Source organism: Prionailurus viverrinus, chromosome B2, assembly GCF_022837055.1.
Source record: "Prionailurus viverrinus isolate Anna chromosome B2, UM_Priviv_1.0, whole genome shotgun sequence".
Taxonomy (NCBI): Eukaryota; Metazoa; Chordata; class Mammalia; order Carnivora; family Felidae; genus Prionailurus; species Prionailurus viverrinus.
In genome coordinates, this window is record NC_062565.1 from 50,088,766 (window position 1) to 50,110,120 (window position 21,355).

The 21,355-nt window shown below is 41.3% G+C and overlaps 1 protein-coding gene and 1 long non-coding RNA gene across 2 annotated transcripts in view; one reads left to right on the top strand and one right to left on the bottom strand.

Annotated features, from left to right (window-relative positions):
- The window catches only part of PAQR8 (progestin and adipoQ receptor family member 8), a 44,270-nt gene that overhangs the window by 16,010 nt on the left and 6,905 nt on the right, over positions 1–21,355 (top strand). The window lies entirely within an intron of this gene.
- On the bottom strand, positions 16,359–16,992 carry LOC125166524 (uncharacterized). Its single transcript, XR_007152454.1, has 2 exons — positions 16,789–16,992; positions 16,359–16,669 (listed from the first exon to the last, which is right to left on the bottom strand). It is a non-coding gene; the product is annotated as an uncharacterized LOC125166524 (long non-coding RNA).

The window sequence follows — 21,355 nt, forward strand, 5'->3', positions numbered from 1 at the left end:
GAGACAGAGCATGAACGGGGGAGGGGCAGAGAGAGAGGGAGACACGGAATCGGAAACAGGCTCCAGGCTCTGAGCCATCAGCCCAGAGCCTGACGCGGGGCTCGAACTCACGGACCGCGAGATCGTGACCTGGCTGAAGTCGGACGCTTCCTTTTACTTTTGAAGGAATTTGGAAGTTATTAAGTTAATGATTGTGAAACAACAGGACTTCCTTGACAGAAGATGTTTTAAGTACTCATGGCCACATTATAGATAATGTACTAGGCTGTAGGAATGCCGGGGCCAGTCTATAGTCACCAGAAAAAATTACTATCTAATAAAACTAACTGTGCAGACAGAGGCTGTGAGGGCTGCTACGGGGCTGACTGTCTCCAGGAAGATTGACAAAGGATGTCAGACTGCCCTCTGGGTGGTCAAGATCAGGCTGTGTGTGTTCAAATGTGTTTTTTTCTTGTTTTAACTGACAGTACATTCTTTTGCAAGCAAAAGTCAAACAAAGGCTCATTTTGGAATTCTCTGATTTACTAGCAAGGATCTGCAGAGACCCTCTTCCATTTCAGAAATCTCAACTGGATATTGGGGGTGGGGGCAGGGGGGAGGGCAGGGAAAGGAAAAACCACATAGGTCAACAAAGCATTAGATTGGCCAAGTATTTTAAAGGTTGTTTTTTTTTTTTTAATGTAAGGTTTAGAGCCCTCCTTCCTACTTATATCTAGCAATGCTTATTTAAAAATCATTCTTCAGCTGAAATTATTCCTAGTTTGCTACTATTCTTTAGTTTCTCCAGCTTTTGGGATATCATATAAAATGAGGCCAAAAAACATCATTTGCTGCTGTTATTTGGGACTGTCTGAAGTAGTTGAATTCTCTGGCGGGGATGAGTGGCTGGTGAGGCTGAAAGGGCGAGCTGGGGAATAATTGCAACTTCTCAGTAGATACTACCATCCTTTGTGGAAGGGAGCACTGGGGTGGTGGAAATGGAACTGCAAGTACTGACCTTGAGTTTTCTGGTAACAATCAGTGCTTGTCTCTTCCCAAGACCATATGACCTGTGGAACTTGCCTGAATAGCTTCTGGCTGGTACTGCTTCTTTTGTTTTCAAAAGGGACTCTTGGGATGTTAAAGTTCATCCTTTGGTTAAAATCATCTTATTTAAAAGCATCTTATTTGAATGTTAAATGGATGATGAACTTAAATCATGTTGGCTGTTACACACTAAATAAGCTTAAAACTTGGAAAGGACGCTTTCTGGACCTACAGTCCTCTTGTCTTAGGTTTATAATTACATACATTTTTTGTTTGTTGTTTTTTTTTTTTCAACTTTAATTCAGAAATCTCAAGTTGTTGGCCTTTATTATTCTCAGTTTACAGATGGTACTATTGGTGCCAGAAGGATTGTGGTTTATTTTTAAGTATGTGATTCATTTAATTTAAGTAGCATTTGGGCCTTCTGCCTTCCGGCTCACTTCGCCTCCAAGATCAATACAACCTCAAAGTAGAAAAAGTTGTCCATTTTTTAATAGTGTTTATATAATGGATATGCCTTATTTACATTGATGACAGTGTATCTACTACAATACAGCTTTGACTAATCGAAGTCTTCGGTGAAGCTAATTGTTACTGACACATTCCACTTCGAAGAAAACACATCAAAGCACAGGAAAATAAAGTCCCATTAGAACTTATATTTAAGAGCAACTCTCCAGTAAGGCCCTAGACTTACCATAGATACTGTCCAGTCTTCTTGACCATTGGTACCTCTATTATCCAAGCTGCCTGATGATCACTGATTTCCAGAAGGAGCTGAAGGACGTGTATAGTTCTGAATTATACAATTTATTTTCACTTACAAATTTAAGAAAGTGAACTAATACATTTTGGAATGCTTTTCAATACATGAGGTTAAAACAGCATTTCCTAAAAAAAAATTAAAAATTTAAAAAAAGTAAAAAAAAAAAGTAAAAAACAAAAACAAAAAACCCAGCATTTCCTGAGTAGTGTAGAAGTTTGGGGCATAGCCTCTGGAACGAGACTACCTGGGTACAGATTCTGGCTCCACCGCTTTTTGGCTGGGTGGTCCCTTCTCTTGGACAAGAGACTTGACTTATTGTCTCATCTGTACTCCATTTCACAGGGTGGTGAGGAATAAATGAGTTAATAACATGCAAAGAACTTAGAAGTGTGCCTAGCATTGAGTAATTGCTCAATATATGAGTCATTATAATAGTTATTATTGGCAACTGGATAAAGAGGAGTACCAGGTTAAGATGAGGGACAAATATATCTCTGGTTTCTGGCAGCCATATACTGAGATAGGAGCAAGGAGCATGGGACAGAAGCAAGGTCAGTGGGGGAAAGTCTGTTCTGTTTGCGTTCACTCTGAGGTATTGTGTTACAAATGAGCAGAGATATCAAATGGATATCAGATATACTCCATGCCAGATAAGAACTAACTTTTCTGTGTACAGGTTCTCTCCTTGGTTTTCTTATGGATTTTTTGTGAGCTCTCCAAAAACACTGAATTCCATGTGCTTCAGAGTTTCCATCTGAACAATACTGAACACAGTAATGGCACATAGTAGACACTCAGCAAATATTTGTTAAAAGAATAATTGCTTTCATAAGGTGCTGAGTAGCTTGCACAAAGGTAATGTGGGAATGGATGGATGGATAGACAGAAAGATAGCCACATTGAGATTTTGACATAAAAACAAGGAAATTAAAGATGAGTATACTGTCAGCGTGTCTTTCTTTTACCAGTTCATTTATTCACTTTTTTTTTAATGTTTATTTTTGAGAGCTAGAGAGAGAGAGAGAAAGAAAGAGAGAGACAGAGCATGAGTAGGGGAGGGACAGAGAGAGAGGGAGACACAGAATCTGAAGCAGGCTCCAGGCTCTGAGCTGCCAGCACAGAGCCCAACACAGAGCTCGAACTCACGGACCGTGAGATCATGACTCCAGCCAAAGTCGGACGCTTAACTGACTGAGCCCCCCCAGGCGCTCCTATTTATTCACTCTTAGAATGAATATTTTTTGAGTACATACTCTGTGCCAAGTCCTATTCTAAATGCAAGCATACATCAGTAAACAAAATAGACAAAGATCCCTCTGCTAATTGAATTTATATTCTGGGCTACCAGCAGGGTCAGGAAGGACAGACAATACACGTAAGTAAAGATAAAATGTTAACATCATACCCATTAAAATGGCTACAAAACAAACAAACAAACAAACAAATAATAACAAGTGTTGCCAAAGATGCAGAAGAATTGGAATTCTTGTCCACTGTTGATGGGATTACAAAATGACACAGCCAGTATGGAAAACAGTATGGGAGGTCCTCAAAAATTTTTAAAAATAGAATTACCAATGATGGAGCAGTTCCACTTCTGAGTATACAGTAGCCTCGCCCCACCTTATCTATAAGTAGGGGATATGAGCCAGGACCCCGAGTGGATGCCTGAAACCACAGAGTGGTGAACTCTATGTATATCCTATAAATACATACTTATGATAAAGTTTAATAATAAAATAGAACAATTATAACATGCTGTAATCAAGGTTATGTGAATGTGTCATCTCTCTCTCTCAAAATATCTTGTACTGTATTCACCCTTCTTCTGACGATGATGTGAGGTGATTACATGCCCACATGATGGGATAAAGTGAGGTGAGTCATGTGGGCATTGTGATGTAGCATTAGGCTACTATTGACCTTCTGAAGTTATGTCAGAAGGATCATGTGCTTCTGAACCACGGTTGCCCGCAGGATACTGCAACTGCAGAAAACAAAACTGCCATATAAGGGGGGACTACTGTATACCCATAAGAACTGAAACAGAGTCTTGGAGAGATACTTGCAAACCCATCTCCATAGCAGCATTATTCATGATAGCCAAAAGGTGGAAGCACCCAGATGTTCGTCGACAGATGAGCAGATAACCAAAATACAGTGTATACACACGATGAAATATTATCCAGTTTTAAAAAGGAAGGAAATCCTGACACACGCTGCCACATGGATGAACCCAGATGACATTATGCTAAGTGAAATAAGCCAATCACAAAAAGACAAATGCTGTAGGATTCCACTTATAGGAGATATGGAGTAGTCAAACTCATACAGAGAGAAAGTAGAAGGGTGTTCATCAGGGCCTGGAGGAAGGGGGAATGGGGAGTTGCTGTTTAATGGCTATGGAGTTTCAGTTTTGCAAGATGAAAAGAGTTCTGGATATTGGTCATACAACAACGTGGATGTACTTAACACCACTGAACTGTAGAATTAGAAAGAGTTAAGATGGGAAATTTCATTAGGTATATTTGACCACAGTTAAAACAAAACTTATGAGAAAGAAAGTAATGTATTAAGGGGGAAAGGGGGGGCGCCTGGGTGGCGCAGTCGGTTAAGCGTCCGACTTCAGCCAGGTCACGATCTCGCGGTCCGGGAGTTCGAGCCCCACGTCAGGCTCTGGGCTGATGGCTCGGAGCCTGGAGCCAGTTTCCGATTCTGTGTCTCCCTCTCTCTCTGCCCCTCCCCCGTTCATGCTCTGTCTCTCTCTGTCCCAAAAATAAATAAACGTTGAAAAAAAAAAATTTAAAAAAAAAAAAAAAAGGGGGAAAGGGAAAAGTGCTGCAGAAAACAAGAAGCAGAGCAGAATAAAGGGCTCAGGAGGGTACAAACGGTATGAAATCAATTGGGGGGTGGGGATGCCTCCTAGAGAAGGAGCGATTTGAACAAGGACTGGAGGAAGTGTTTGTTTCTTGGCTGCTGTTACAGTCAGAGTCTACATCTTCCCAGGCCCACAGGTGGTGTGCAGCAATGCCAAGGCAATGCCCGAGTGGCGCAAAGTGTAAAGTTTACGTTGGCGGGCAGCTGACGCAGAAACTGTGGCCGTGGGCATTTCAACTCAATTGGAAAAACAATCCAGGCACTCAGGTGGCACTTGCACAGATTATAATCAGATGTCATCTGAGACTTGAGGTCATGTTACAGTAAAGAGAAATGGTTGTTCTCATACTTGGCACTTTCTAAAATCAAACTCCATAAGCTAGAGACAGCAATCAGGAGTTTGATTTTTCAGTGCCTCCTAAGTTTGCATGTTGTTGTCTAGCCCATTTCCAATATGAGTTTTAAGCTCCTGCATAGGACTAGGATTTTCAGGGCTTCAGCTGACCTTTGTGTCAACCCATAACTAGGGAGGGTAGCTCAAGAGTACTTATTCAGTTACTGTCTCTCTGGTAGGTCATATGGCATGGAATGGTGAGCTGCTTAGAAAAATCCCGTGACCTGGACATGTTTTATTACTAATTTATAAGGCTGGTATAAACGGTATCAACTTGCCATCATTAAGCCAATACTTTGTACTCAAGAGTAAAATGGAAAGAGGTCTGCAGCATTGGGTTCTTGAACTGATTTTCCCACATCTCATCTGTTAACCTTTTCCATGTCTAAAAAAAGAAAAGAAGTATAATGAGCGTGTGTCTCTGCTTTGGAATCAGAAAGAAGTCCCTCATGATGCTCTCATCCCCACGCCACTGAACTTGGAGGGGAAATGAACATCTATGGATGGACAGGCACCTGTCCTGACCAAGGATTCTGAAGCTACACTGGCAGCCATTGAAAACACATACGCTGTCTGTGCCTCTCTCCCCAGGCTACAGCTGTGCAGTGATTGGGACTAGTAGGGACTGGCTAGAAGGAGGAGGAATGGATTCCCTCTTAAGTCCTGCCTGCACTGGTGGCAGTGACCATTGGTTGACTGATTTGTAACATGCTTATCTGCTCAGTGTTTGATTTCTTTGACATCTAAATATATTTGCTTCCATCTTTATACATAGGTGCTGCCTATGATCATTTAGCCCCAGGAGGTTATGAAGCTCAAGGTATCCCTTGTACCTCCCGCTTCTCCCAACATAGAGTGTTGATGGTAGAGACAGGCTTTTCTTTATCCTCACGGTGAAATGGTAACACATGGGAATGTGGCAGCCATTAGGTGTATACTGCTGTCATGAGATATATATATATATCATTAGATGGCCACAGCAGTGGTTGGCAGCAAAAGAAGGAAAGCTCAGTGGCTTCAGCAGGCATTTCCTGTGAATCCCCTCTGGGCAAATATCTGCACTAGGCTCTAAGTGGGGGTGGAGTGGGTGGAGGGAATTGAATGCCATGTGACACAGTACTTGCCCATTAGAAACTTATGAGCTGCTAGGGTATGAGAAAATTATCCAAACAACTGCAGGACAAAGAGACACACACTGAAAGCTACAGGTGAATGGATGGATGATATTGCTTTGCCTGGGTAATAGGAAGGCATGGAAGAGTCAGCATTTGAGAGGTGCCTTTGCGGATGGATGAAGTTTCCTGATGTAGAGATAGGAAGGAGTCCATTCCAGGTAAAGGGAACAGCCTGGACAAAGACCTGAAGAGGAATCCACTTCAGAGGGATATACCAAAGAAGACGTGTACGAACTACACTGCAGCCTCATCTGTCATAGCAAATAAATGGAAACCACCTGCAGGTCCATCCACAGGAGGATGGACAAAGAATTGTAATTTGGAAAATACTCATCAGAGAAAATGAATCAACTAGAGAATCATGTCACAATTAGTGTGGAACGACACAAAACATAATAAAGAAGGAAGACTGCAGGAGGTTAGATACAAAATTTATATTAAGGTTAAAAATAATGTACAAAACTATACATTGTTTATGGATATTTAATTTCATGATTTTTTATTATATTATTGCATGTAGTTATATAATTTTATAGTGTCAGTATAAATTGTATAGTTTCACCTGGAAACATTAGTGGGAATGAAAACCACCAAATTCAGTGTATAGTGACTGCCACTGGGAGGGAAAGATGGAATGGGTGGACACAGGAGGCTTAGTCTCGGGTGTATGTGTTTTAGAGACACGTATACATATACATATGCATACATACATACACATAAACACTCATGCATACACACATAAATATACACATATTTTAAAATCTGAAGTACATATGACATGTTGAATTGACAAACAGTTTTTTGTTGTATTATCCTCCAAACTAGTCTGTATACTTGAAGTATTTCATAATTTCAAAATGAAAGAACAAGTCGCAAGGCATGCTTAAGAATAGCAAATGGTGTAGGTCAGTGTTTTTCAAACCTAACATGACCCTTGGTAAGAAATATATTTTATTTTAGGAACTGGGAGTTGCATGACAGTACTTATCCTTAATATGTGGGGCGCGCCCTGACGTGTTCTGTTCTATTTACTCTATTTTGTTCTGCATGAAATGAAGCAGTGGGTGATGTTTGAAGATGCAGATTAAGGTTAGGGCACAGAAGGCGTTGACTGCCAGCCTCAGGAATGTGAGCTTTTGTTGGCAGAGAGGAGAAGGCCACTAGTAGCTTTGTGGCATATCATCATCAGAGCTGAACTTCAGTCAAGTCAAGTGAAACGAGGATAGAGTTTGTAGAATGCAAGCTCAGTTGGGGAGTTATCACCATCGTACAGCTGGGACAGTATATGAGCTTATGGGGGAATGAAAAGAAGGAACGAGCAACTTAAAAAGGAAAAAGTGGTTTGATGACTGATTTGAGGGAAGGGGGAGGAAAGGAGACATCCCAGTTGGATTTCAAGGCTAGCTGATTGGGAGATTGGTCAGACCAATCACAAAACTAGCTAGATCGGGAGTTTATTTTTAAACACACAACCCAGATGGATGTTGTGAAGTCTTGGTTGAGGTTAAAAGGCATGGATTCATAATGGTCTCATGTTTCATGAGTTTCTCCAGCAGTACATAGTACCTGGTGAGAAAAGAGAGAAATTGGGTGTAATCAAGGTGGGGCTAGGCAGGCCGACCCAGCGCAAGAGTTCAGGGTGAGGAGGGCTGGCAGCCAGGGTAGAAATGAAATGGCTGGCAGTGGGGCCAACTGAGGTGGGTGGTCTAAGGGAGGAAAAAGGTTGGGGGACCAGAGGTCACGAGGAGCCTAGTGTGTTAGAGGGTGGAAGTGAGGATGTTGTGACCAGGAAGGAGGAACTTCAAAATCTGAAATCTTGGAGCTAAAGCAGTCCTGACTGATAAAAAATCATGACCTTGGTAGAACTTGCAGGCCAGGCAGGTGGGTAGTTGTCATATAATGGAGAGGAAAGCTGGAGCTATGTGAGATAGTTTATAGTTATTGGTCTGAACTTTTCAAATAGAAGCTCCTGTATGGAATGACTAATGATTTTCAACCAGACCAGCTATTGATTATGAATTACTACTACAAATTGTAGAAAAGGTCACACTGAGAAGTGGAGAGGGGTCTTCAGAGGTCCCCTTCAGAGAGCTCTCGCTGAAGGTCCCAGGAGAGGAGGCTCTGGCTAACACACCTAGGATGTTACAGGGAGCCAGGATTTCTGGTCATCAGCAGGTCAGAGGCACACAGGTACCAACTTCTCATCCAGCTCTTCTTTTTCCATTTACGTTTGAGGGACTTTCTTTATCCAAAACACAGGTGGCTGGCTCTTGGGACACAGAAGTCAGAAGTGGTGGGGTCTGTCCATACCTTAAGGGCTAATTTGGTTTAAGGCTTTGAATAGATCATTTAAATAACTGATCTGTGCCTCAGGTATTCTCACAATCAAGTAACAGAAACTAAAAAAAAATTTTTTTAATGCCTGGAATAATGTCCTCATGCAATTCAGTGAATTTCACAATTTAGTGTAAAGGAAGACATGTATACAGTCAGTTACAACATAATGCTAAGGCGGGTATGACAGGATGTGATTAAGTCTGCTTGAGGCTGTTGCTAAATTGCACAGAAGAGGCTATATCTGAGCCTGAATGTGAGAGAGAAGCAGACTTTGCTAGGCATAGACGGGTACAGCTAACACTGGGAAAGTGTGTAGCTTGTTCAGGGAACCAGGATGGACAGTCTGTTCTGTCTTCTTCTCTGCAACAAGAATAAAAAAGTAGGTCTCCCAATCTGCTAACTCCTGCTCCAATGTTATTTTACTTTATCTTTTTTCTGCCTGGTGTCTCTATTTCCTGCATCTTTGCTTAGGCATTCTTGGGCACAAAAGTGCTAATAGTAAGAGGAGATAGACCAAAAGTGAGCTGGTGACTGGAAATCAGTTAACAGTTTAAACACTGTTATGGATACCTACCACGTAGATGAACCACACACAGATAAACACATCCAACTCAAATGTTGTTTCCTTTTGAAAAATGCTCACATTTTCATTATCGAAGATCTCACTGGTTTTACCTTTAGAAGCAAATGGCCAGAGGGGAATCTTATTTCACTTTGTCCTTGAACAATTATCTATTGATGCATTCTGGGGCACCTTTAACTCTGATAGTTGCTGATAGGAGAGATAAAGGATGAGTAAGTCAGTGTTCCTGTCTCAAGAAGCTTGCAACCCAATCCACAGGAGAGACAAGCCTTTCTACACACACAGTGATATGGTGCTCGAGTCTGGATGTTCTGCTTACCAAATGTGTGGAATAGGTAGGTAAGTGTTCAGGGAGAAAAGAAATCAAGGTGGCCTGGAGAAGGCTTCATGACCAATGTGGAATTGAATTAAGGGCTTGAGGATATCTGAAGAGAAATTGAGAATGAAGTGGTTTGCTTGATTCTTGGGAGCAAATAAAAAGTCCAGGTCTTGGGACTACCAGGAGAGTGTACTACATTAGCTGCAAAAGGGTTAACTTTTCATTGCTAGGGAAACCACATACCTTACATGGGCTCCAACCTGGGCTTAATTTGTTATCAGATTCTTCTGCTATGGAAAGTACATTTCCCAGATTGATTTCCTGCCAGTGGAATCTGCAGCTCTCTTCAGAGTTCACCTGGGTTGGCCCCAGTCCCAGCAGGACTGCAGGTGGGCGATGAAGCTTCTTGCAGGCAAGAGGCTGGACCAAGCTAGAGGCTGTGTTACTGTGGCCAGACTATACCTAATGAAGCCTGTAGTTACACTCTTACGGAAAGTCTCGGGGGACTCCTGTCCCTAGGCATTAATTAGCAGGCATTTCAGACAGCACAGTTTACCTTTACCCAAACAAGAAGTCTCTGAAGAAAAGCAATCATCATGCCCAGCTAACCTGTTGATTGACTTTGGACTGCTCAATGTGTTCTAAACTGTTCCCAGCGCCTCTAAATCCTGCCAGTGGAATTAAATGCAGATACTATTTATTGCCTGTGGAAGGTACATTCTGTGTCTGTAATGATGCATTTTGAAAACAGTACCTGTTCAAGTGAGACTACCTGAGATGTGGGAAGCATATGAAGTAACAATAAAGAAAATGCAGGAATCCCAGCCTGAGGGTTCCAGCTGGAGAAAGAAAGGCACTCAGAGGAAATACCCTCTGCTCATCCTTTCCCAGAGCACCACAGCAAACTAAGGTCATCTTTTCTTTCTCCTATCAATATTAGGGGGATCCACAGAGGAAGAGATTGAGAATTGGAAAGGTCACTGAGCCTAGAAGGTGACATGTGTTTCTGGTGTATCTGTGGCACACAGGAGCACCTCACTCTTTTTATAGGCAGGGTTCAGCCATGCCAGAAGCCCAGGTGGTCAGGGATTGACTGGATTATTAAGGCCATTTGGGTTTGTGTGCTGTGAGAAAAGTCTTTTGACAATATTGCATATATTGACTTTCCCAATCTAAGAGAACAGGATTGTTGCCTTAATGGCAGATGTTACATATTTTTTTTCCCCTTCACAACTCCCATGACCATTGGCTTACATTATGGCAAGTATAGATAGGTTGCTTCTAATAATAATTAGTATGATATGCTAACTAGTTGAGCTCAAAATCCATAGAATAATGAAAATAAGTATGTATTTCTTCATAATGCTGGGGTGGCCTTTTTTGGTGGGGGGAGTTGAGGGAGAGTGTCTTAAAATCCATTGTACTCATTAATCATGTTTTACCAAGTTTTACATATTTATGTCAAATATTCCTATTTGTAGAGTAGCAATAACCATTTTTCAGTTACAAAAGTAGTAAATGTTTATTTTTAAAAAGTATTGTAATGATAGTATCTACCCTAGAAAAAAATAAATTCCCCACAATCCCACCATGTAACAATGTCTGTATTAATGTTTTGATTATTCACGATCCCATGCTTATTCTGTGCCACATGCATATGTTTAAAAAAATGGGACACATTCATTTAATTTGCTTCTCCCTTGTAACAATGTCTTCTGTTCATTTTAATATTCAGCAAATCCCTGTTGAGCATTCATAATGTACTAGTCAGACCCTATCTAAGTGTAGGGGAGACTACAGTGAAAACACAAACAAAAACACATATATCTTTCTATAGCAATATATGTAAATATCTACATAATTATTTTAATAGGTGCATTGTATTCTATTGTATAGATTTATCATAATTTATGAAATCAGGTCTCCCATTTTTGGATATTGAGATGTTATTTATATGTTAGGTTTTCTTAAATATGGAGAAAATATGCATTGACCATTGGTGAATCTGACTTCATGTCCAAATTATCTCTGCTAAATAGCAGGATTCTTCTGGTAGTTCCACTCTTTAAAATATGACTTTATAAACACTGATATGATATTTGTCAGATGTGGCTACAGAGATCAATGTGAGGGGCTCTTGGATGGCTCAGTTGGTTGAGCATCCAACTCTTGGTTTCAGATCGGGTCATATTCTCACGGTTGTGGGATCAAGACCCAAAGGAGGCTCTGCCCTGATGGTGCCAAGCCTGCTTGGGATTCTCTCTCCCTCTGCCCCTCTCCAATACGTGTGTATGTGCGCGCGCGCGCGTGCATGTGCATACTCTCCCTCTCTCAAAATAAATAAACTTAAAAAACAACAACAACAAAAAACAAAGATCGATATAGGCCTAGCAGCCTCTCACTTGATGAATGACTGGAGATCCTGAGGTTGTTTGAGGCTGTTTGAAATTTCGTGTCTGTGTCTGTTGGGCCAAAGGCTGCTCAGAGAAGGTTCCAGTCCTTGTTAATTGACCCCAAGTTGGCGTTTTGGCTGTTGTTTCTTCCCAGCCATTTATAGTTATGCAGTGATGTGTGATGCTTGGCTTCTATGGACTCTGGAAGCATTTCTTCTGCTCTCTTTGATGGAAATCGCTGCTCTTTTGTTCTCTGTCCAACAACCAGCAGGCCACCTTCCTGCCATCTGTGTGAGCCACCCCCCAACAGTGACATGAGGTGATGTCACAGGATCTGTTCTTTGGTGATTTCAGCACACTGCTTGATCTTTTATACAAAGCAAAACACAGCCCAGATGAATTGCAGAATTTTACAGCTTGTAGAGATTATAACTCCATTTTATGGACAAGGACACCAAGTATAGAGAGGTTGAGTGACTTGCCTAAGGTCCCATAAGCTGGAACTAGAAATCGGGATTTTAAATTCCTCATCTGGTGCTTTTCCAGGGAATCAGCTATTCTAAGCTTGTGGTCCATTAAACTAGGGTTCTTGTAACAGACCAGGGAATATCACTGCTTTGGAGCACTTCTATTTGGCCTCCAGATAAAATGTCATCAGTAGCAAACTATGTCTGTTTGCCAAATATGGAACTTTTCATTTAATTCTCTAATTTGCTAATCATGGAAAAGACCTTTTAGATAGCATGCTACAGATGTAGCAGAATTCAGTGACTGGTCTCAGTGTTAGTATGCTTTCCCCCAACAGGCTGATAAATGACTTCAGTTGTTAGGTTTGTGATTGGAATGTCTCATCACACCAGTTCTGCAAAGCCAGCCATAACAAATGACATGTCTCTAAGATGAAAGAAACCCATTGGGTTTAGGATCACTTTTATCTGGGTTACAGACCCAGTTGGATCATCTGATCGATTTCAGTAAGATTTTATGGAAATCACATTTTCTTCTCTTGGACAGTATTGGAATATGATTTACAAATACACTCAATGGCAAATAACTGAGTTTTTTGATACTGATTGCTTTTGTAAGGCCAGCTACAAATTATCTTTGTTAACGGAGCAAAGCAGTTTTACAGCAGCATATCTGAAGTTGCATATCATCATATTTGGGTTTGGTTTTAGAACACAGTTTTTGAGGGCATAGTGGTTAAGAGCCTAGGGCCAACTGCTTTGGGTTACCTGCTGGCTCTGGGACTTATTGTGTAGCCTTGGGCAAGTTGCTTAACCTCTCTGTGTTTCTGTTTCATCAGCTGTAAAATGGATATGATGACAATAATAATACTAATGCCAGATAGCTGTTAGGAAGTTTAAATGAGCTAATATTTGCAAAGTACCTAGAACACTGTTGGGCATGTGATAAACACCATGTGTTTGTTATTTTCGTTGTTGTTGTTATTATATTATGACATTTTCACTCCATTCAGTCATTTATTCAACAACAACTAATAGGAACATCTCCTATGTGCTAGGCACAGTGGGAGGTGACAACAGATTCTCAAGCCCTCAAAGGACCTTATAGTTTAGTGGACAGAGAATATATAAGCACACCTCAAAGACATTGCAGGTTCAGTTCCACACCACCAAAGTAAAGCAAGTATTATAATAAAGCGAGCCAAATGAATTTTTTGGTTACCTAGTGTATATAAAAGTTATGTTTATACTATACTATAGTCTATGAAGCGTATAATAGCATTACGTCTTTAAAAAACAATGTATATACCTTAATTTAAAAATACTTTATTGCTAAAAAATGCTAACCATCATCTGAGCTTTCACTGAGTTATAATATTTTTGCTGTAAGGGGTCTTGCCTCAATGTTGATGGCTGCTGGCTGGTCAGGGTGGTAGTTGCTGAAGTTGGGGTGCCTGTGGCAATTTCTTAAAATAAGACAGTGAAGTTTGCTTCATCAGTGGACTCTTTCTTTATGAACAATTTCTCTGTAGCATGTGATACTGTTTGATAGTATTTTCCCACAGTAGAACTTCTTTCAAAATTGGGATTCCATCCTCCTCTCAAACACCACCACTGCTTTATCAACTAAGTTTATATAATATTCTAAATCCTTTATTGTCATTTCAACAGTCTTCCCAGCATCTTCACCAGGAGTAGGTTCCATCTCAAGAAACGACTTTCAGTGCTCATCCATAAGAAGCAGCAGCTCTTCATCCACTTGAGTTTCATCACGAGCTTGCAGCAATTCGGGCACATCCTCAGGCTCCACTTCTAGTCCTAATTCTCTTGCTGTTTCCACCACTTCTGCACTTACTTCCTCCATGGAAGTACTGAACCCCTCAATGTCCTCCCTGAGGGTTGGAATCCACTTCTTCCAAACTTCTGTTAATGTTGGTATTTTGACCTCTGCCCATGAATGTGCTCAATGACGTCTAGAGTCATGAATTCTTTCCAGGAGGTTTTCAGTTTACTTTGCCCGGAGCCATCAGAGGAATCATTGCCTATGGCAGCTATAGCCTTATGAAATGTGAATTGAATAACATTTGACTTAATTTATATTATAAATTTTATAATTTAATTTATAAACTATAGAATTTAATTATGAATTAAATAATAAGACTTGAGAGTTGAAATTACTCCTTGATCCATGGCTGCAGAATGGATGTTGTATTAGCAGACATGAGAACAACATTAACTTGTACATCTCCATCAGAGCTCTTGGGTGATGGTACTTTGTCAATAAACAGCAATATTTTGAAAGGAATCTTTTTTTTTTTTTGAGAGTAGTTCTCAACAGTGGGCTTAAAATAGTCAGTAAACTATATTATAAACATGTGCTATCATCCAGGCTTTGTTATTGCATTTGTAGAGCACAGGGCAAGTAGATTGAGCAAAATTCTTAAGGGCGTTAGGATTTTTGGAGTGGTCAGTGAGCACTGGCCTCAACTTAAAATCACCAGCTGCATTACTCTGCAATAGGAGAGTCAGCCTGTCCTTGGAAGCTTTGAAGCCAGGCAGTGACTTCTCTGTAGCTGTGAACATCCTAGATGGCATTTCCTTCCAATAGAAGGCTGTTTCATCTATACTGAAAATTTGTTATTTAGTGTAGCCACCTTCATGAATTCTCTTAGCTCGATCTTCTGGGTAACTTGCTGCAGCTTCTACATCACTTCCTGCTTCACCTTGTGCCTGTTATGGAGATGCCTTCTTTCCTGAAACCTCATGAATCAACCTCAGCTGGCTTCAAACTTTTCTTCTTCAGCTTCCTCACCTCTCTCTGCCTTCACAAAATTGAAGAGAGTTAGGACCTTGCTCTGGATTAGGCTTTGGCTTATGGGAACATTGTGGCTGGTTTAATCTTCTATCCAGACTGCTAAAATTTTCTTCAGCTCAGCAATAAGGCTGTTTCACTTTCTAATAATGCGCGTGTTCACTGAAGTAGGACTTTTGATTTCCTTCAAGAACTTCCCCTTTACATTCACAACTTGGGCCTATCTTGGCTTTCAACATGTCTTCCTCACTAAGCTTAATCATTTCTAGCTTTTTTTTTTTTTAATTTTTTTTTTCAACGTTTATTTACTTTTGGGACAGAGAGAGACAGAGCATGAACGGGGGAGGGGCAGAGAGAGAGGGAGACACAGAATCGGAAACAGGCTCCAGGCTCCGAGCCATCAGCCCAGAGCCTGACGCGGGGCTCGAACTCACGGACCACGAGATCGTGACCTGGCTGAAGTCGGACGCTTAACCACCGACTGCGCCACCCAGGCGCCCCAGTCATTTCTAGCTTTTGATTTAAAGTGAGAGAGGTGTGACTCCTCCTTTCACTTGAATACTACTGAGAGGCCATTGTAGTGTTGTTAATTGGCCTTATTTCAGTATTGTTGTGTCTCAGGGAATAGAGAGGCCCGAGGAAGGGAAGAGAGACCAGGGATTGGCTGGTCAGTGGAGCAATCAACAAACACAATGATTAAGTCTGCATTGTTAAATGGGCACAGTTCATGGCACTCCCAAACAATTACAATAGTAACAACAAAGATCACTGATCACATATCAGCATAACAAACATGATAATGAAAAAAAAAAACTTGAAATATTACAAGAATTAACAAAATGGGATAGAGACATGAAGAGAACAAATGCTGTTGGAAAAATGGCTCTGATAGACTTACTGTATGCAGTGTTGCCACAAACTTTCAGTCTATAAAAAATGCAGTAATTGGGGGCACCTGGCTGGCTCAGTCAGTAGAGCATGTAACTCTTGATCTTGGGGTCATGAGTTCAAGCCCCATGTTGGCCATAGAGCATACTTTTAAAAAAAATGCAGGGGTGCCCGATTGGTTGGGTTGGTGGAGCATATGACTCTTAATCTTGGGGTTGTAATTTGAGCCCCCAAGTTAGGTGTAGGGATTACTTAAAAATAAAATCTTAAAAAAATGCAATATCTGCAAAGCACAATAAAGCAAAGCACAACAAAACAAGGTATGCTTGTAATGTAAACCAGGACACTGTATTTATACAGAAAGGAGAGGCTTATAATGGAGGGTAGTCCAGGGGTAGCAGAGGCAAAGGAGCACGTGAAGGGAAGGCTTCACAGGGGAAATTTGAACTTGGCCGTAGGCATCAGTGCTCTGGGCACTCCATGCCTTTGTGCTTGTGTACAAAGGCCTGAAAGGATGGCAGAATTACTGGAACACAAAATAAAAGTGGCAGGGTCAGGGGATGGTTGGAACTAGTCATGGAGATACACAGGTAGGGACCAGAGGGAAGGCCTTCTATATCCCAAAGAGGTGCCTGTGGGAGATAATGAGGACCCAAAGTAGGACAATGGCCATGCCACTTCTAAGCCCCCCCAGAGAGGGAACCCAGCAGGTGGAAGAGGTTACAAGAAGCAGTGAGGGCAGTGGGCATACCTGGTATAAGTGGTTAAATCTGTTACTAGGAGACTGGAGACAGGTCCAGGCGCTGCACTACTCATCCACACAGCTTCTATCCGAAAGTTAAATAGTTATTTATGGACACTTTATTTATTTATGTTAAATGGTTATTTATGGACATTGCTTGCACTATGTTTCCAGAGGACTGCAACACAGAAACAGGTCATTTCATTGTTTTATTTAAAGTTACTGAGGGGTGCCTGGGTGGCTCAGTTGGTTGAGCGTCTGATTCTTAGTTTTGGCTCAGGTCATGATCTCATGGTTTGTGGGATCAAGGCCTGAGTTGGACCCTGTGCTAACAGCACACATCCTGCTTGGGATTCTGCTCCTACCTCGCTCTCTCTCTCTCCTCAAAATAAATAAATAAACTTAAAACAACAACAACAACAACAACTGTAAAACATCTTTAAAAAAATTTAAGTTACTAAAAAAAAAAATTAAAATAAAAAAAATTACATTACTGAAAAGGAAATGCATTCTGGGTAGTTTTCATTCATCAAAACTAGGTAAACAAAACCAAACCTTAAAAATGCATACTTTGAGGGGCACCTGCATGGCTCAGTCAGTTAAGCGACTGACTTCTACTCTGGTCACCATCTCACGGTTCATGGGTTTGAGCCCCTCATTGGGCTCTGTGCTGATGGCTCAGAGCCTGGAGCCTGTGCAGATTCTGTGTCTCCCTCTCTCTCTCTGTCCTTCCTTTGCTCACATTGTGTGTGTGTCTCTCTCTCAAAAAAAATAAACATTTAAAAAATGCATACTTTGTGATTTCTTTTTTAAAAGAAAATGTAAATATGCAATTCTTGATTAAAATGTCAACTTATTGCTATGAACATAGCAACATATTGCTAGAAAATTCTATCCTGCCTTATAGTAATTATCTTTAATTTTTCTAAACAGTTTAAAGGAGCACCTGAAATAGAACTTTAAGACTGGACCCCTACATAAACCAAAATGTAATGTAATATTTTTAACACTTTCTTATATAAACATTACCTGAAATCATGGCACAGATACCATACTCTTATTATTAAAATGGAGTTAAATAACAGTTCATATTAAAATAGAACTTTAAATTCCAATTCTATTATAACCTGAGTCTAATTAAAACTCTTTATAAAGCAGTTGGGGAAGATGTTATAAGGATTCCCATAAATGAACCAAAAACTTTAAATGCCTTTTCAGTTTTCAAAGACTGCATTAACATCTGATATAAGGCAAAAAAAAAAAAAAAAAAAAAAATTATATATTACCAAGTTATAATCCTTTTGTGAATTCTTTAAATATTACTAGTACTTTAATGTGCATGTTTTGTCTCTTCAAAGCACTATTCAACTACTGCCCATTTTATTATTATTTATCCTCTTTTTATCCTGAAAAATGGAAAGACAGGAAATTACCTCCCACCTACCCTTTTTAATGGAGAAAGTTACACTGAATAGTTTAATGTCATAGGCATTACCACACAGCTAATTGAGTAGAGCAAATATGGAACAGCCAGATCCTCTGAATCCCAAACCATTATTTCTTTTTTCCCTTGACCTTGCTGAACAGAAGGAAATTGGTGCCATATGTCTGGGCCTAAAGAACTATTTATTCAGTAAATAATGATTAGGTGTATAATTTTATATGCTGAGTACCATTTTAGACATGGGAACTTGCACACTAACAGAGCTGGCCACAAATAGGGGAGTGAGCAGAGTAAACCAATGATAAGTACTCCAGGACAGAAGTGTGCTGGGAAGAGCCCTAAAACCCAGTCTGGGGGGTAGGAGAGGCTTCCTGGTGGAGCTGGCTCCTGGGCAGAATGTTGATGAGCTGGGTTGCTGGACTGACTGGAGGCTTGTCATCATGTGTGGAAATAAAGAGTGTGGCACTTTTGAAAAACTCCCAGTATTGTGATCCAGGCCATTAAAGTGGCCTGGAGGTGTGGATTGAGAGGAAAGTGGTCAACAGAAGTAGGACTGGTAAGGGCTTAAAGTCTGTGTTGTAAACAAGCAATGGTGAGCTACTGGGGGCCATGGGGAGGGGAGTGGTATTCAGATTTCCATTTTTAAACTATCACCCTGAAGTGGTTCAGAGAAGAGAGGGTGTGGCGGACATGAGGCAGGGGAACCATCACTTAAGGAAGGAAGGTCAGTTATGACACTGCTGTTTTTATCCTCTGCATCAGTTCATTTTGAAGGCTTGAGTGGAGAGCAGTAGAAATGGAAAGAATGCATGGATTCCAGAAATGGTGAGATAAAACCAACAGGCCTAGATGACTGATTAGATGTAGGGGAAGGGTCAAATCTGGGTTGAAGGACAAGTTTGAAGATGTTGAGTTTGAAGTGCCCATGGGATAGTCAGTTGGACAAATCCAGAGCCACTGGATATTTGAATCCAAATTTCAGGAAAGATCTGGCTACAGGTATATGTGTGGGAATCATCTGGTACAGGTGCTAGCTAAAGCCAAGGCTGTGGGAGAAGTACCCGCACCAGAGGGACCGTGGAGGTAGAAAAGGGGCAGATGGCAGACCCCTGGAAACACCAGAGTTGACAGGGGTGGTGGGAGAAGAAAACAGGCAAGACCAGAGAGGGTAGCATCACTTAGGCTGAGAGAGGGGCATTGGTCAGCAGCATGAATCCCCACAGCTCAGGTGAGATGAGGATCAAACAAGCTTAAAGCTTCAAGGATGAGACATGAACTCCCATCTTCTTTCTGCAACATCAAATCTAAACTCCTTTCAGTAATGCTGTGGCACCTACCCCACTCGCTTCTTGATTACTCCCCAACAGCCCCTCTGTTTATGGGCCCACAAAGAAGCCACAGCATTCCCTTCCTGGGAATTCCCTTTTGCCCCCTTCCTGAAATGCCCCGCTCCTCACCCCTTTACTTATCTAAGTCCCAGTGTGCCCCGAGTGAGCTCCGCTCTGGAGACCTGTTTGTATTTCAGTCTACTTAATAATTATATGCAGTCCAGTGATGTTGGCTATAGATTCATGAAGTTTGAATCTTCTTGTAGGCTGCTTGGGGAAAGGGGTCTTATTTTATTCTTCCTTTGTGGCCTTTGTAGTCTGCAGTATTGTTGAGCAGGTGATCAACAGAGCTCCTCCAGAGCTCTCTAGATGATCAAAATATGACTTGAGCTTAGCCAGTTTATGAGGATTCTTCAGGAAGATTCCATTTCAGCTGTTTCAGCAGAGGAGCTGGAGCATACCCTGTGCAGAAGAGATCATTCTAAGGTAGCATGTTGGTCAGCCGATGGCCATATCAGCTCAGGGAGAAGTCATGGGGACGAGGCCAGGAATGAGGGAGGCACCCTTAGTCTGAGCTTTAGTCAGAGCTGGGACTGGAAAGGCTAGAGGTATGTGCCTGCACCAGTATCATGATGCCAACAGGTGATTTCCTCCAAGAAAGATTCTCAAACTTTCTAGTTGGCCCTTTGAAGACTATTTCTGGAAGTACTGCACACTCTGGAACAGTGAAAGTAAATCCTGTCTATGGGGGTAAACTATGGGGGACTCCACTTGACAGGGCTTCTGAAGTTAATGCTGATTTTAAAAATTATACTTTGTTACCATTGCTGTGGCTGCTCTCTGGTGAAAGGAGAATTTTATGGCAGGGGAAGGGGCAGTTGCTAAGCAAAGGACAAAGAAATAATCCGCTCTCTTTCTGACTGTTAGTTTAGAATTTTTCATTTTTCACTTCCAAAGTGTAAAAATTTAGATCCTCTTCACCCACACATAGATGACCTAGATCTTTGCAGCACCCTCATTACTGACAGATAAGACATCATATCTTGAGTCGGAGACCATTGTGGTAGTGTCCCTGCCAACTATACTCCGTGGGTGTTGGGCTCTCTCCATGGGTGTTGGGCTACACACTCCAGAGGATGGGGTTATTAAGGAGACCCTGAGGCTGGTGTGGCAGCACTTTAAAGATCCTTGGAGGGGCACCTGGGTGGCTCAGTCGGTTAAGCATCCAACTTTGGCTCAGGTCATGATCTCACAGTTCATGAGTTTGAGCCCCCCATAGGGCTCTGTGCTGACAGCTCAGAGCCTGGAGCCTGCGTCAGATTCTGTCTCCCTCTCTGTCTTCCCCTCACCCACTTGCTCTTTCTCTCTCTCTCTCTCTCTCAAAAATAAACATTAAAAATAATTAAAGATCCTTGGAAAAGAAGCTCTCATTTGCAAGGGAAATAATGATTCTGCCATTTTTTCCCCCTGTGCATCCTTTCCTTTGAAGTTAAAACCGTTAGGTCTTGTACTTCTTAATTCTAAAACCTCTCCTAGTTTATTTTCTGTAAGAGAGAACTAGAAATAATTTTCTGAAAAGAACTCAACATAAAGCCATGAAGTTAGGTTAGTGGTATGAGGACTGGAGGAACACTTGGGGTCAGAGCTCTGCAGACAGGGTTTTCTAGAAACTGACAATAAAGCAGTATCATGATCTGTCAGATCATGTCCTCAGAATGGACAGATGCCAGTTGGTTCCCATGTCTAAACTGTGTTGAGGGGCGCCTGGGTGGCGCAGTCGGTTAAGCATCCGACTTCAGCCAGG